Genomic DNA, 16,468 nt, shown 5'->3' on the forward strand with positions numbered 1-16,468 from the left:
AACAGTGGAAAATCATGTGAATCTCTCCCTCTCTCTGTTTCTCTCCTTCCAACTACTTTTAAATTTACACACAATTTCAATTAATTTTGAAAGGAGCAAATCGATAAAATTTAAAGATTGTTGGCTTTTTCAGACATTAATTTTCATTTTTCGCAAGCGAAAGCAGAAAAGATGTTCTTAGCACAGGTCACCAATGAAATATCATTTAGATATTAAGGAAATGCTGACAACTTTCTGTTATAGATTACACGTTCACAAATCCATTGATGGGCACTCTAATGGCAGGAATTAACTTTATCTCCTGAACTGACTGTTTCTACAGGGTCCAATGCTTAGTTTACAATGTACATGAATATTGCCACAAAAGAAATTCTTGTGTGTACGTTAAGATGTTAGTTTAGTAACCGTACACTTGTAGCCCGAGCTTTTGAAACACTCGTATCATCAAGTTTATTATGTGGTAACTAAACAAGAAATTGGATAATGGACGTTAAGAATGGGTCAGACGGGCTAAAGGTTACTCTTTGAACTTTCAATATCGCTTGCAAATGTTGCGACAGAAATAGCTCCTCTTGAAATTTACACCTCTTCGTAATATTTCACACATGGGTTCAAGTTAGAAGATTTCATTCTTATTCCTTAAATAAATCCATCCTTGTTTTCCTTCTTTTTTTTTCTGAATCGATGATGCTAAGATGTTGCGTTGTAAGAATAGCGTCCCACATCTATTTCCAAGGTCGCACTATAGTTGAATCCCACTTCAATATAAAATCATAAAAGCTCTCCTACCAACTTCGAAACACCTGCTAAATCGAAACTCTCATCGAACCTCATCACTACACGTTCTAGCTAAAGAGAAACAATTGAAAAGGTTATTAAAGGTTTCGCTCCGGTGTCTATAATAGAATTTCGATCGCTGACAAAATATACGTGAAGAAGGTCATGAACTAGTTGTGCACAGTAGTGCATCGCATTGAAGACTCTCCTCTCTTTCTCCCCCTCACACACACACAAGCAAGCATATACTCTGTCTCTCTCTCTCTCTCTCTCTCGTCCTCTCGAGTGTCCTTGCTGAAATCAATCTCTCAAGACATCTGCAAATTTCCGAAGTCATTTTCCTTATTTCATCTTTTCATTTTGGTCATTTTCCCTATTGTACAATTTTGCGCTTTCGAGTCCAATTGTTGACAACTTATCTGTCTTAAATGAATAACTAAAGTCAGCACTGCACGGCCGTAAGAGATTCGTTAGATGCTCAGGAGTAAAAAGACGCCAGTTTTCGAAGTCGCAGATATCATCTATCAGTTGGTTAGTAATGACAGATTACCTCGAATAGTTTTCCAAGTTTTTCAGTGTGCGGCGCTGAAATTATTTGTGTAGCTCGCACTGAGTTCTCGGAATGTGCGATATCTGCTGGACTTCCAGTTATTCGGTGTTCAAACCAAACATTCTGTTTTCGTTTTATTGTTCGCTTGGAGATTGAGTAACTAGGCTTATGATTAGAGATTTTTATAGGAAGGAAACCCTGTGTTAACGGAGTGGAGAACGCAGTACTCCAGCATGTAGATGGAGAAACGAATATTCTTTCCATCATTAGAAAAAGAGGTGTTTCCTGCTTGAATTTTGGAATGAATTCCGCCCACGTTAATGAGCTGTTACTAAAAAGTTTCCTGAAGATACACAGTTTACCCGTTAAGTGATGAGAGAACATCAAAACCAAAGAGCCTCAGTATCTCAGTCGGTATAGACGAAGCCCTTTGGTCGGAAAGGCCTGGGTACTATTCTCGTGAGTGACGTGAGGAATTTTTATCTGTTCTTTCCACGAAAGGTGGGTTAGCCTGTCTCATGCGGAGGTAGGGGTTTTTTTCACCCGGAAACTCGGATTTTTCGTTCCCCAGAACAGGCAAACCGGCCCCGTTAACACACACGGATTACAGTCAGGAATACTTGTCCCTACAGTCATAGGTCTGATTCGTTAGCTATGCCGGTCCCGAGCCCGGATACAAATAGGAGGACTGAGATGGTGCCGTATCTCCCCGTAGAAGGGGCTCACGGCCGTTGAATCATAATACGAAATAATAATAACATCAAAACAAAGAACTATATTTGGAATTGTCAATTACACAGATTGAAAATAATCTCCCTTCCACTCCACATAACGCTTATTTCTATTGCACAGGTGTTCGAAGGCGTGGAAGTCTTGAACGGGAACCTCCTTCAATCTCTGGGTCACACCGCGTTGGATGGCCTCAATGTAGCTGAAGCGCTCCCCTTTCAAGACACACTTCGTCTTTAGGAAGAGGAACACGTCGGTAGGAGCCAAATCTTGGGAATGAGGGAGCGGATATTCGAAGCAAGAAACGGTTTCACCGACGCAGAGTGTCAACGTGTGCCGCACAAACCTCGCAGAAATCTTCTTCTTGTGCAAATCTCTTTCTAAGATTAATCCGGCTGTTTCCTTACCGACACCAAACTGTACAGCGAATAACCTAGTGGTTATTCGCCTGTCGTGAGCGACAATTTCCCTGGCTTTCACCATATTTTCATTTGTTCCAGCAGAAACTGGTCGTTCACAGCATGGTTCATTCTCCAGGAACTCCCTTCCCTCCGCTGAAAACCAGCGGACCACCTGTGCACGGCTCAGACAGTCATGGCTGCAAAGTTCTTTTAGGTCTTGGTACACTTCTGTAGCAGTTTTTCCTAATTTACAGTAAAGTTTTATCACAGGTCTTTGCTCCATGACGGAACGTCTAACACGTTCCACTCACACTCTTACTTAAACGGTTTCCACACGGAAAGTGCTAACCCACCTAATCGAAAGATGCAATTACAACACACTCTAGCGGTCAAAACTATAAACATATTTGTTACTTTTATTCTTTTATTTTTATTTGAATTTTTCTTATTTGATGAGATGCCCCTTAGAATTCGCTCTGAATCTAACTTAGAGCCATGCTGGAATTATATGCAGCGCCTCACGAAAACAGATGATGAACATTTACTGAGTTTCATATCATGTACAGAGAACCAGCTTTCTTGTACAAACAAGCTTTTTACCTTTCAGACAAGAACGCATTTTCTTGGATCTATCGTTCTGCATATAACTAAGAAACGTTACTTTTATTTCGCGTCGAGCAATTTAAAAGCGATCCTCTCCACATCATGTGAGTGTTGAGTAACTCCAGAATATCCTTGCAGTAGGAGGTGGTGCCGTATATCGTCGGATCCTCTCTGATGCTAATTGAAAGAGACATCCAAGGTGTTAGGTCAATTACTCTTATTATTTATTTTGTAATCACAAAGTAAGTGATTCCTAAATTAACGTATTTCCGAATCGGGGAAATCTTTTTTTCAGGACAGAAATACCTTCAAATAGCTTTTTGAATTAAAAAAAAAAGAATTTTTTTTCTTACAAGACCTTTTCGGTCTTCACGAAATTTACCTTATTTGAGATTACATTACAAACTGATTCTAATTTAAGTTGGAAATTGTACATCGTGATGCCATAAGTAGATTATGGAATGAATACGTTATTATGTTAAACAGATAACCATTTGAACAGATTCTTAAACTTAAAATATTGAAAACGTGACTTGCATGGATATAAAGCACATTACAGTAAGAAATTCTAAGTAGACGGAGACTCTATCGTACTACTACTACGAAACTTTTAGTTTCGACTCAGATAATTAGAAAGAAATATAAGAATACTGCGATGGGCAGTAATATGTTCTTGTGGTATATTTTCTACCCATCGCAATGTTCTTATATCTTTTCTAGTTATGATATGGGTTACTTTGAAACAACGCAACATAAAATATACAGTACCCAGATTACAATTTAGCTCCAAAAATATTTCGCTGCTTATTATTTCTGAATGATAAATGAATAACCGAACCAAATAGAATAATGTATCCGAAGATACATTCATTCTTAGCTTCACAAAGATGGACCCTTTCTACAGAATGTTTCCCTGACTTATGGGCCATCCTATATAAGCCACGCTCTCCATTTATCACGATGACATTCAATCTCCTGTCTGATTTTCTTCTGTTTTCAATCTTTCGTTTGTGATGGATGTCAAATTGTATCGAGCGCTTTTCATTCCCTTCCCCGCATGAGCAGATTTCTCACAAACTGCCTTTACTGAGGAGAAAGACATGCTTGTATTCTGTTGTATAATTTTTCTCGGCCTCGTATTACATAAATCCTTTTTGGGGTGCATTTGCTTTAAATGTTACCTCTTGGTAGGTAACTTCTCATTCTGGTACCATCCAAAGCCGTATTCATTCCCATAGCAACCATGTATCTGATGATCTTACGTACGATGTCTGAATGAGCAAGGCGAGAATTGCAGTTAAAATTGAATGATGGATGTCCTGCACGAGATCTGTAAAGTAAGGAGATCAAGATGGTCCTCTTTGTTTGAGCAAGCCAGAAAGATGATGTGGTTGGAAATTAACGTCAGATAATTATCTAGCAAGCAGAGTCAGGCTTAGTTGCGATAACTGGCATCGAATATTCAACAATTCAAATTTCTTGTTCTCAATAAACTTCTATTTTAATTTCAAGCAATGCGGATACCTCGGAAAAGTTGCATCGTTTATTCTCTAACGAAGCGTGGTCGTTATGCATCTTTGAGGAGGGTTCTCATTGAAGGTCAAAGCTCTCTCACCTCTACTGCGAGTAATTTTTTCACACTAGAAATAGTCCAAAAGCACCAGCATCAGGACACATGAGATTAGCGTTAAATGCCATTAGATGTGATCAGTAATCTGGATTAGATGACTTTAAGAATCCTGTGAATTATTATGTTTTTCTTTAAAAAAATAAAACAGGAATTTGACTTCAAGAATCATTACTGTTTAAAACAGAGAGATCAAAAACTCTTCCTACAAAAAATAGCTTTCTAAAAAGAGTTTTAATGAAAATGAATAACGCCTAATATTATTTGCATAATGTAGCAATGCGCGTTTAATATTTTAATATGCACATATATTTCTTATAAAAATAAATATTTCTGTTTTAATATTATATGTTACCCATAGAATCGAAATCGAGTTTCTGGCCAAAATGGAGCGCAAGTCGTTGATCTTTTCAACTAATTCTGAGTCCTCTCGCTACTCAGGTAAACTTCCTTTTACTTGTCTGCTATAACTTGATCCGGTTGTAAACATTATATTATGCAAATCGCTCGGAAATTAACTGACCTGCTTCACTTGAAAGTTGGGCAGTAATTCAATTCCCAGTTGCAAACAAACAAAACCTCATTACCGCATTTCGGTTTAACTCGACTGTACAACTTCGATTGCCCCTTCGCCCTTTTAAGCCTTCATAACTATGTTTATTTAAAAGAGTCTTGCCTTTCATATGGGCAGCACATGCGTAACGTGTTGCAGCAATTCCATGATTTTTTTTGTTGTTGTTTCTGATTATTTTTGTTACTTCGCAATATTGATCTGTGGGGCACCGGAAAATCCTGATTGTTCTACGACTTGCATGTATTGTTTACTAGCGCACCCCGTGACAGGCAATCGATCATTTGCTGCTAGCAAATTTCGCGTGATTAATGGCCCCACCAGGAAATTTGTGCAGACATTCTGAAAAGACCAGCCATCGTCGAACCGAATATGTTGGTGAATCCGTTCACTTGAATTATAACCCTGTGAAACAAATGACGCATTCAGGGGGGCTGTATGAAGACCTTGAGCGCATTATCTGCGTTCAATTCCTCTAGGTTATTATGCTGGGAACTTGTCACATCCATCGACTGAGTCGCTATTGCAGCTCTAATTAGAGAGGCGAGGAGCGCATCCTTAAGGCCTTGACCAGTTGGAACGGAGGAGTTGCATCATGCTCCAGCGAAGTACAGTTTCGTCCTTAAAACGAATTTTAAATCGGGACGGATTAAAGTTTCTTGTCTTCTGTCCTTCCCGATTGAAGAAGGACTTAAAGCTGCCTTCCTAATTTACCCATTTGTTTTCTAATCACTAGACTTTACAATTCTTTACAGGTTTTCTAGAATAACGATAAACAAAAATTAAAAATCCGAGGAGCCTAATTCTGCATACGTCGTTCTCTCCATAGTGCTTTCCAATTTAGTATTGACGCTCCGCTGTTATCGTATTACTCAGCAGGCAAAACTGGTTTAAATACACGCACGTGAACACTTTAAATCTGGTGATAGGTCAGATCGTATAAATACGGAAATAGATTGAAACTCTGATGGAAATGTAAAGAAAGTGTTTGAAAAAATGAGTAATGAAGGACTTATCGAGTGATTCTGTACTGTCGTGATTGTGTACATCGGACACGGACAAAGTTGAAATCTGCCGAGAATATTTGCGTATTATGAGCACGCGCTACACAAAGCCACAAACTAACAGCTGTGAATACGTTCACAGGAAAAATAAAGCAAGCATTGAATGCTCGTTTTAGTAGGTTTTTTTTGTAGGACACATCTCTGGTAGGCTTCATTCGGAAATGACCGGCAACCATCGCGTCCTTATGTACAGTGTTTCATCTTGAGAATGAGTTTTATGCAACGAGAACGAAAATCCTACAGCAGTAAAGTAGGCAGAAGCGTTCTGAATATTTAGAAATGCGGTTATGTTACGGAAACCAGCTTCCTGAAGATCGTTGGTGAGGGGATTTTTGAGGAAGTGTATCTTGAAGACTAGAGAGTGATTCTGCTGACAATCCGATTCGTGTTTCTTTCATTGGAAAGAAGTTGCTGATTTTCAAGACCCTCATTGTTAAAGAAAGTAATCATTATTTTCTTGACATAATATCAGAGTGAATTAGCCATTTTTGAGTCAAGCGGATGGCAGTCCAATTATTATTATTTATTTATTTTTTGTACAGAGGAACTTTTCTGTGTATTCAATGTGTTTAGAGAAAACTTTGAGTGCAACTCACGATTTTAATACCGCGGAAAGCGAGATTTTGTAGGTATCTACTAAATTTTAGATATCCCGCAAACTGAAAAGGTTAATAATATGGCATCCTTTTATAATGCTGGTTAGATTTTTGCTCGGAGTTGCATGTTTCGGACAATACCTTTTGAGATAGACAGTTTATACAATTTGTTACCATGGTGTTGTTTCGTATAAAATACTTTTTTTTTTTTTTTTCACATCCGGAATTTAGAGCATACCTGCGCTCATAAGAGTCCTAATGTTGAAATGGTAATGCAGTCGTTAAGAGAAGTTTCAAACTTGTCAGTGCGTTAACGTGAAGTGAACTTATCTCAGTACTGAATCTTGTGAAATGGAGAAGTTACCGTTTCCGCTTCTTTGATCGCAAAGATGAACTTCCCTGAGCTGTAAAATGGGACTTGATCGCCGTTTCAAGTACAGCGCAAGGCTGAAACAGTAATGGCCGCTCACAGTGGGTGACCGAAGCGGGGGTTGCTTTATTGGATTTTACGCAGGAATGAAAAGAACGCTAATGGACATTGCGTGATAAAAGCTGCTCGTAAGGGCAGAAGCGACATGACTGAAGGCGGATTGCTCTGGCTTCGGAATCTTCAATACATTATGATTGAACAGAAATTAGAAGAAAAGTCAGAAATAGTAGACTGAGATATGAAATCCTTTTGAAAAGAGGGAAACATGATGTCTGTTGCAGCTCATCAGGAATATTCACTTAAAAAAGAAAGAAAGTTCATTGCTTTCACTTTATACCGAAATTGTCGTAGAAAACAAAAGTTTTTTTTTTTGTGAGTCAAAACTTGCTAATTTATTTAAGATTCTCAATCTGAAAGGTGATTCGAAGTTCTTGACAGAGTTTCAGTTATTTCTTCAATGAAGTATGCTGAGACATTCGTATAGAAAATGAATTAAGTTATTAAAGTGCTTTGGATGATGACAAAATAACCTCTGTTCAATATTCTGTGAATGAGAGAGAGAGAGAGAGAGAGAGAGAAAGAGAAAGAGAGAGAGAGCGAACTGCTTGAATGATGAGACTGAAATTTCAGATGTTTTTCCTATGAGGGATAAAAGCTATGTGTGTGTGTGTGTGTGTGTGTGTGTGTGTATTATAAATTATAGTTTTCCTTTGAGTTTAGTGTTGTCAGATGATATGAGTTAATTTGTCAATCGATTAATTTGAAAACTTTTTCATAAACTTTTCATATACAATATCCTCAGATATGAAATGTGCGCAAGTTGATTTGCAGTGTAATTTCTACATTTAATTGCACTCTTCCATGGATTTTTTAAAATATTTTTTCCTTTTTGTTGATCTCTGTAGAGATGTAATGTCTCAGCTTGTTTCCTAGAAGCTTTCTTATTAAGCTTCTCTGAGGATGACACCGGTTAGTTATTATTTATTGGTTTGTTTGCTGTGTTGGGAAGTAGGCTGATAGGACTGATAGTTTGATTTCCACTACAGCCGTAGGTTGAGAAATTCACACACACACACACACACACACACACACACACACACACACACACACACACACACACACACACACACACACACACACACACACACACACACACACACACGCGCGCGCGCGCGCGCGCGCGGTAATTTGAATGTCATTGAAGTAATTTGAATGTCATTCAAATTACTTCAATGTCATGTAATTTGAATGTCATGCTGAACTGGAAGAAAAAATAATAATAAACTCGCTTAAATACTCATTATGTTGTCTTCGGATTACGGTAGATAATGCAATTGCCTGATCGAAAGATCGTTCAGAGTATTTCCACTATCTTTTGCTCTTGCACTCTCTTCGTTTCTTCGTATTCTCACACTTTTCTTCATTTTTCCTTTGCTTAATTTATTCTGTATTTAACTACTGTCCTTATTCAAACTTAACTTTAATTTTCTCACTATCGCTTTCTCTCTCTCTCTCTCTTTCTCTGTCGTCTTTTCTGTTCTTATCCTTTTCATCTGGACATATCTTAATATATTTCGTTTTTTCCCTCATTATTCTCTTACACCTATCTTACAGTTTGCCATCTCTCGGTTCTTTTATCTCTCTTTCTTCTCTATATATAGTCAGCCAACATGGGTGAGAAGAGCACTGTAAACGCAAGAGGACAAACAACAAGTACAGTTAATATACTTGGGAAGGTAACAACTAGTGAGAAAATGATTCATTGTGTTTGGATAATGATTTGGGTTTTTTAGCATTCCGGAATATTTTGTGTGAACGTCACAATGATAACGGTTTGATAACCGTAATCTTCCTCTGCAGCTTATCCCACTTAAGTAGGGTCGCTATTTTTAGTGAGTCTTATTCACATCCTACTCTCTTGAGCTGTAACCACATCCAAGTTCTTTATCCTCAAATCCCCCTCCACCATCTGCCTCCATCTCTTCTTTGGCCGCACGTGCTTCCTCCTCCCCTACACATTCATCTGCATGACCTTTCTTCCCACATAATAAACTTTCCTCCTCATCGCATGACCAAACCATCTCAACGTTATCTCCTGTATCTTCGCTCCTAAGTTCGTAACTCTTAGCGTTCCCCTCACATAGTCATTTCTCAGACGATCCTTTCTGGTCACACCGCACATCCACCTAAGCATATTCATCTCCTGTCGCCATCCTGCTGATGTTATTTTCCCTCAAGGCCACCCTTTCCTAGTATACGTCATAGCTGGTCTCTGCTGTCCTGTAGATTTTGCCTTTTCGATTGATCGGCACCCTCTTATCGCATAGCACTCCAGCCATATCTCTCTCTCTCTCTTTCCAGTTCCTCCATCCTGCTTGTCTCCAGCATCCCACTCCCTTCTCAGCTTCTCCATCCTTTTTCACTGGAGGAAAATGTCTCTGATGACATTTTCTTCCAGCTTCAGATTTCTCTGTTGGCTGCCATCCACTTTGCAACACACTTACTCTGTCTTACTTTGCTCAGTCCCATACTTACCTCTTCCAGTACTTTCCTCCATCTTTCCAGTTTAGCTACCACTTCTCTTCTTGATTCTGCATACAGCACGATGTCATTCGCATACACCATAGTCCAAGGCGCGTCTGCTCTCACCTCCTCCGTCACCACCACCATCACAATATTGAACAGGAACGGACTTAATGCTGACAATTGATGCAAACCAACTGTCACTGGAAAACTTTCTGTATCTCCCAGGCAGGTCTTCACATTTCTGTACATCTCCTGCACCAACCTGACATATTTCTCCGGTACCTTCTTCTCCCTCAGATACCTCCAGACTTCTTGGCTTGGCACTATATCATACGCTTTCTCCAGATAAATAAACATTAGATGTAGCTCCCGTTTTTTTCTCTCGAAACTTTTCCATCATCTGCGGTAACCCAAAGATAGCATCTATCGTCGATCGACCAGGCATGAAGCCAAATTGCTCCTTTGCAGTCTCCAATTCCTGCTTCAGTCTTCCATCAAGAACGTTTCTAGGATTTTCATTGTGGGACATCGACTTTATTCCTCTGTAATTCTTACAGTCTTGTGCATCCCCATTACCCTTGTAAATAGGTACAAGAGTACTTTCCCTCCACTCTCGGGTATATTTTCCTGTTAGCAAACTTTTATGAACATCATGTTAATTCCCTTTTCCCCAGTGCCTTGCGTGTCTCCACTGGGATCCTGTCAGGGGCCCACCGATTTTGCATCATCATCCTCTTTATGGCCTCCTTTATTTCCACTCTACTGATGTTCTGACCATCCCCTCAGAAGGCTGCCCATCTTCTCTGTCAGTCCTCGCATTTTCCTCATTCAAACGCCCTTCAAAGTATATTCTCAATCTGTTATTTATATCCACATCCCTCCTTAATATTCTTCCTCTAGTCTTTGATCTGCCTCACATGTAAGATCTCTTTTGATATCTTATTTCTACATTTTGCCAATCGATAAATTTTTCTCTGTCCTACCTTTGTTTCTAATTGATTATACTAATCTTCATATGTCATGGCATTCGCCTGCGCAACAACTCTCTTCGCTTCTCGCTTTCCTCTCTGTACTCCTCACTGTCCTCTTTCACTCTTGATTCTTCTCAATTTTGCTTTGCCTTCCTCTTAGCCGTCGCTGCTTCTTGTACATTATTATTCCACCACAACCCTCGTTCTGCTCTCTAATCTTACCAGATGTTTCACCAAACACCTCAATTGACAGCTTAGAATTGCTTTTGAATCATGTCTCCACCAATCGCGTACACTTTCTAGTCCATGATTTTCTTCTAGTCCACTATTACGGTTTGATAACCGTAATCCGAACTATCATTGAGGACAACTTGCGTTTGCTATGGTTAGTTGTTTGTTGGTAAAAGTCGGTGTTATAAACCAGATGGCGCCTTGTGGGTCACCATTCACACTTGGAGCCCATTCACATTCTCAGTTGAAGCAAGTGACGAATATTATTAGTAACACTCGCTATCCACTGCTTCATTTCTTAAAATTTGCAATTTATAGAATAAATTACGCCTAAAAAAGCTTTTACCATCACTCCCATTTAGACAGGAAATAAAAATAAAAGAAAACCATTTCAGAGAATATTTTTTGTTTTCTTTTCTCTTTTATTTTTTGCACATCAAATTTTCAATCGAAAATAAAAATGCACAATATGCCAAGCGGTGCATCTTGAACTCTGCAGCGAGAATGCGAAACTACGCTTGTGTTACTAGTATCCCTGCGTCGGAGAGCTAAAGAGAAAGTTTCTGCAGGAGCGCCCTCTAAGATGAGCGCGCTGGCTCAGATTATTTGGAGAGAGAGCCAATTCTGCATAACTGCAGAAAGGTACAGCGCGTATCTCATCCATTTATTTTTTTAAGTGTTAGAACAATTTCTTTCGTTTCTTAAGGGGGGAGGGTCATCGAAAGGGCTACATAGAAGCTTCGTTTGCTTCCGCCAGCAACTTAAGGCAAACAGACGATGTGGTAGGGTCGAACTATATTGAGTTCTCGGTGGCTGTGAGGATTTACGGGAGAGTGGACAGCCATTGTGGCTGCAGCTTATTCACCAGGGGTCGATGACATCAGCAAAAAGGGACGGTAGTGCGTTAAAAAAAACAGGGAAGCGGTAGAACGTTTTTTTCCTCGTTTATTTATTATATAAAATATTGAATCGACCTTGCAGATGGAAGCAGGCAGTAAAGCGATTGTCCCTCCCTTGTTCATGAGCAATTTGACCAACTACGTTGCAAACTCCACACTGAAAAAGGGTACTTTCATGATCAGCAACGCCTCATCAGCTTAGACACTGAAGTAATAAATTAATTAAATAATTTTGATAATTACTTTCACTTATCGAATAAAATATTAAAATTATTAAAACGTTTTCATAATATTTCTAATCTTATATCTAATGAATTGTATATTTATTTTTAATTGTGAAACTAAGATATTCCAGTATTATTACAGGATTATTCTTAGTATTTATACTCGTACGAATCATCACGTTCATAATTCTCGGCAATAATTCTCGCATCTTGTCTTCAAGCCAGTTCAGAACGAGATGCTCTCAGATGTAAAATGACGATTAAAATGTTATTGGAGAACAGTGAGTGAGCTTGAACTTAGATATTAGGAAGTATTTCACAAGGATAGATAAATGAGAATTCCATAGAGGAATGAATCACGATGAAGAATCAATCAACGAAGAAATAGCTGATAGCAAGCTAAGTTCACAAGTTGTCCTTCACGATTACCAACAAAAATGTAAGAAAGTAAAAAAAAAAAGAGAGATGCATAAGCAGCTAAACAAACGTTACTGTATGAGACATTTTCAGAAATACTAGAAGAAGATAGGTATGTGGTTTGGAAGCGTTTTTCTAATGATTCATGCAAGCTTACGTAAGCAAATGCTGAAATAAGGGAATGGAAGGTTGGAGAAGAACAGGCTGGGTTGGGCCAAATACAGATTGCCATTACGGCGGATGACCTACAAGAAAATACCGAATATCGTAAAGGCTTTGGTATTACTTTAGGAAAGGTACGGCAGTGGAATGGTTTCATCTCAAGAGGGTTTCATAGCGCAGAACAGAAAAAACCAGCAGCAGAATATCCACGTGGGCAAAATTCCCGAAAAATACTTTGGCTGCATAGCTTGTGAAAGTTATACGACGACGCTAGCCTGCTTTCCGATAGCGGAGACGTAAACAAAACCACGTGTCAGAAAACGGTGGGTTGTTGGCATCAGCGGAAGTGTCGGCTTCTGGCGATTTACGCGCCACCGAGCGGATGACAAGAAACTAATGCACTGCCGCTCGGAAGGATGAAAACTACTTATCGGATAATTTTTCGATTAGCCACAGTTCCTCACTTCCGGTTACGTTTTCATTGTACTTTCAACAGGATCACGTGGTTTCGCTTCCGTTAGTCTGCTACCGCTAACGGAGACGTTAGCGGTAGCAGACTTAGGTTTGCAATCTGAGTTCTACTTGCTACGAGTATTCGAAGGAAGTTCATTGGGTGCGGCATTTTCCCATAAAATATATGGAATATTCATAGAACTGCTTTGAGTATTGTCTGTAAATCGCACATATTCGTGGATAGGTTTCTTTCGTTGGACACAATAATTGGGTTTTATTTGAAAAGATTAAAAAAGTGGAAGAATATAAAATCCACTGCAAAGAGGACGCACAATACAGGCAGAAAGCTGAAAGTATTAGTTTGCTGTCCATCGTCAGTCCTTCTTATAGGAGGTGTTTTCGATTCAGAAAAAGAGAGTTAAACTGAAATCGGACACATCAAGTACCAACAGAGGCTCTGTGCATGCAAAACACTAACACTCACTCCGTTGGCGATTCTCTTATGATTTCGTCTTTCCCGTCGGACCGCTACGGATGGAATTTACTGGCAAGGCGATAGAAAGGCCTACTGAAACTTCGAATCCCTTTTGATTTGCTTATGGTTGGTGAAAAAGATGAATTTTTCTCGTTTAGTCGATAACTTACAGGGTTGTGGAGTTTCTCAGAAATCGATTGCTCCGAGAAAGTTGAGAAATAACACTGTCGACCAATCTTCTTAATCAGATCCCTCTTAATCAGTCTTATTCGGATACCTCCTCTTAGGAAAAGAAATATTCGGAGTAAAACGCGGTGTCTAAATCGTGTGTGCTAAAACTCTTCTGCTTCAAACGGCGAAGATGAAATCTGGCAGCGTTTGTTATCATTCCAGAAGACACAAAATGCAATCCGAGTTCAAATCCAGGACAGGTTAAAAATAGTCGTTTCTTTTATCTGGCCCCTCCCCCATACCCGAACGCTCTTATTTCAGCTGCGAGAAATTTTGAGTGCGTTAAACGAGAACGTCCCAGAAAACTCCTTAAATCGATTGCGTAATCTCATTTTTTTTCTTTCTTTCCACGTTGATATCATCTTACGTGGATCCAGCGAGCGAAATCGCAAGACGTACATTACCCACGACCGTCTGCCTCGCTTACCTTGCTTTTCGCACATTTAAGTCTCTTCTTCTCCCCCCTTCTTTATTCTGTGCTTGATACGAATTTCCACACATTTTCACCTCCGAGACTTGTTCGTCTGCTGCAGCGCCTGGCTATAATCCGACACGAAATTGCAGTTTATCCGAGGTGGAATGCGTACGGAATAGTTCCACAACATCCGAAGACCTACACTAAGTGCATTGGATTAATTTTAATAATCGCCCTCGGTTTGGAAAGAAACAATTTTTCTGAAAAATAATCGCTTTGAGAGCCGCCTGAAGGAAATGGCTCTCTTGTAACTCTTCTGATGGCCTTAAATCTTCAAGAAATTCATGCAAATGGTGCATTTCGGAAAGGAACTGCAGTGAAAGAAGCGGCAGAAGGAAACACTCAACTAAACACAACATTCGCCAACGACAAGCAATCGTTTTCCGAAGGTAACTCAGAGATGTTAGAGCACTTTTAAGAAAACTGAAATACAATAAATAAATTCTTTTAAATAGGCAGACACTAGCCTCTGTGTTGTTTCGTACGAGAGAAACAAAGATACATTTTTTCCTGTCGTTCCTGGTCAGTCTTGCTCCTGGTGCGGGGATGTGCTAGACCCACATCCCCGATGAAGGATATGATGATATGTTAGATTCGAGCCCACCCAGCCCGTGTGAGATATTTGGTTCACAGCACCTGGCGAGTGGAGCTTTGATAATGATTCTGCATCAAATTTTTTTTGCATTCGAGAAGATTTTACGATGCCACCAGCTGCTTCGTGACTGAAAGCAATCCGATATGTTGCTAAGGGAAAACCGTTTCCAGTTTATAGGATGACTCGCATCGTGCTCATTTTCTTCCCCTGTAATCCTCGATTGCTGCATATCATAATCCGTTTTCTTAGAGTAATCCAGATTCGAAGTAATTCCTCTCGTTTGAGATTAAAGTTAATCCACCTTGCGAATTACAGCGAACAACGTCTCTAACGAGAAGGCAGATCTCGATCATAGTATTTGCGTGCAAATGAACTCCTTGAAGACAAGCATTCCTGCAGTAAAGCAGCACTTGCGGGGGGTTTAAAAACCTGATACAATTAGAGGGTCTTTAGATTCGCGAATTCAGAGTAGTTACTGTTTTTCACACGATAATGGAGATTACTAATTGAAAATACGTTTAAGTGGCTTTGCGTTAGATTATTTTTATTTTTTTTTACTTCCTTGATTGCAAAAATTGATCTTGATCTCCGATATTATTTTAACGAATGCTTTAAAACATGCACTTTAATCTCGCGAAGAAGAATTTTGAATTGCGAGGAAGACTGAATTCACATTTAGTCTTCCTCGCAAGCAAATCTTATAAAAATTGCAAAATCTCCTTCTTCTCTTGTCTTTTTGCAGGTCCACCAGCAGTAACAATCATACTATCCGAAGGTGTGTGGATGGATGGATGGATACCCACGCGGTCGGTTGACTCCCATTTCACACACAAAACAGGAGAGGAAGAACTTCCTCACGTGATGACGGGCGAAATGAAAGAGTGTGTGTGGGTAGAAACAACCTTGAAGAAAATCTAACCAAAGCCTGGAGGAAGAGCGCGGTATTTCTGTGTTTTTTTTTTTTTTTTTTGCAATGAGAGTAAATCGCTTTCTGTTTTCAACTTAAAGAAACCGAAGTGTCTTAAACGATGCTGGTCGTTCCGCTGCTATAAGCAGAAATATTCGTAATGCTAATCACGAGAAGCTACAACTGATTCATCACTGAATAATTGCACGATAATCATTCGGATTTACTTTCTGTTTAAATGATGCTACTCCTTTTTTCTTCTCTCTCTCTCTCTCTCTCTCTATCTCTCTCTAGTTTTGTTTACATATTTTCACTGTCTTCTATTTCAGTTTTTTATTCTGTCAATAAATGACATCGCCCGCCTTTAGCATTTGAATTTTTTTCTTCTTTGCTTTCTTCTGCTTTCTTTGAATTCTTTTCTTCTAAATGACTTTCCCCTCCTTTATTCATTCTCTTTGCCTTTCTTTTCTATTCGTTTCTCTATTACTTTGAAACTGTTTTCTCTTTGTGTGCGCCACGGTCATCGACATTCTTATTTTTGGTTTCAACTTTCT

Source organism: Typopeltis vanoorti, chromosome 2 (genome assembly GCF_054136105.1).
Source record: "Typopeltis vanoorti isolate ZY-2024b chromosome 2, IOZ_Tvanoo_1.0, whole genome shotgun sequence".
NCBI classification, from domain to species: Eukaryota; Metazoa; Arthropoda; class Arachnida; order Uropygi; family Thelyphonidae; genus Typopeltis; species Typopeltis vanoorti.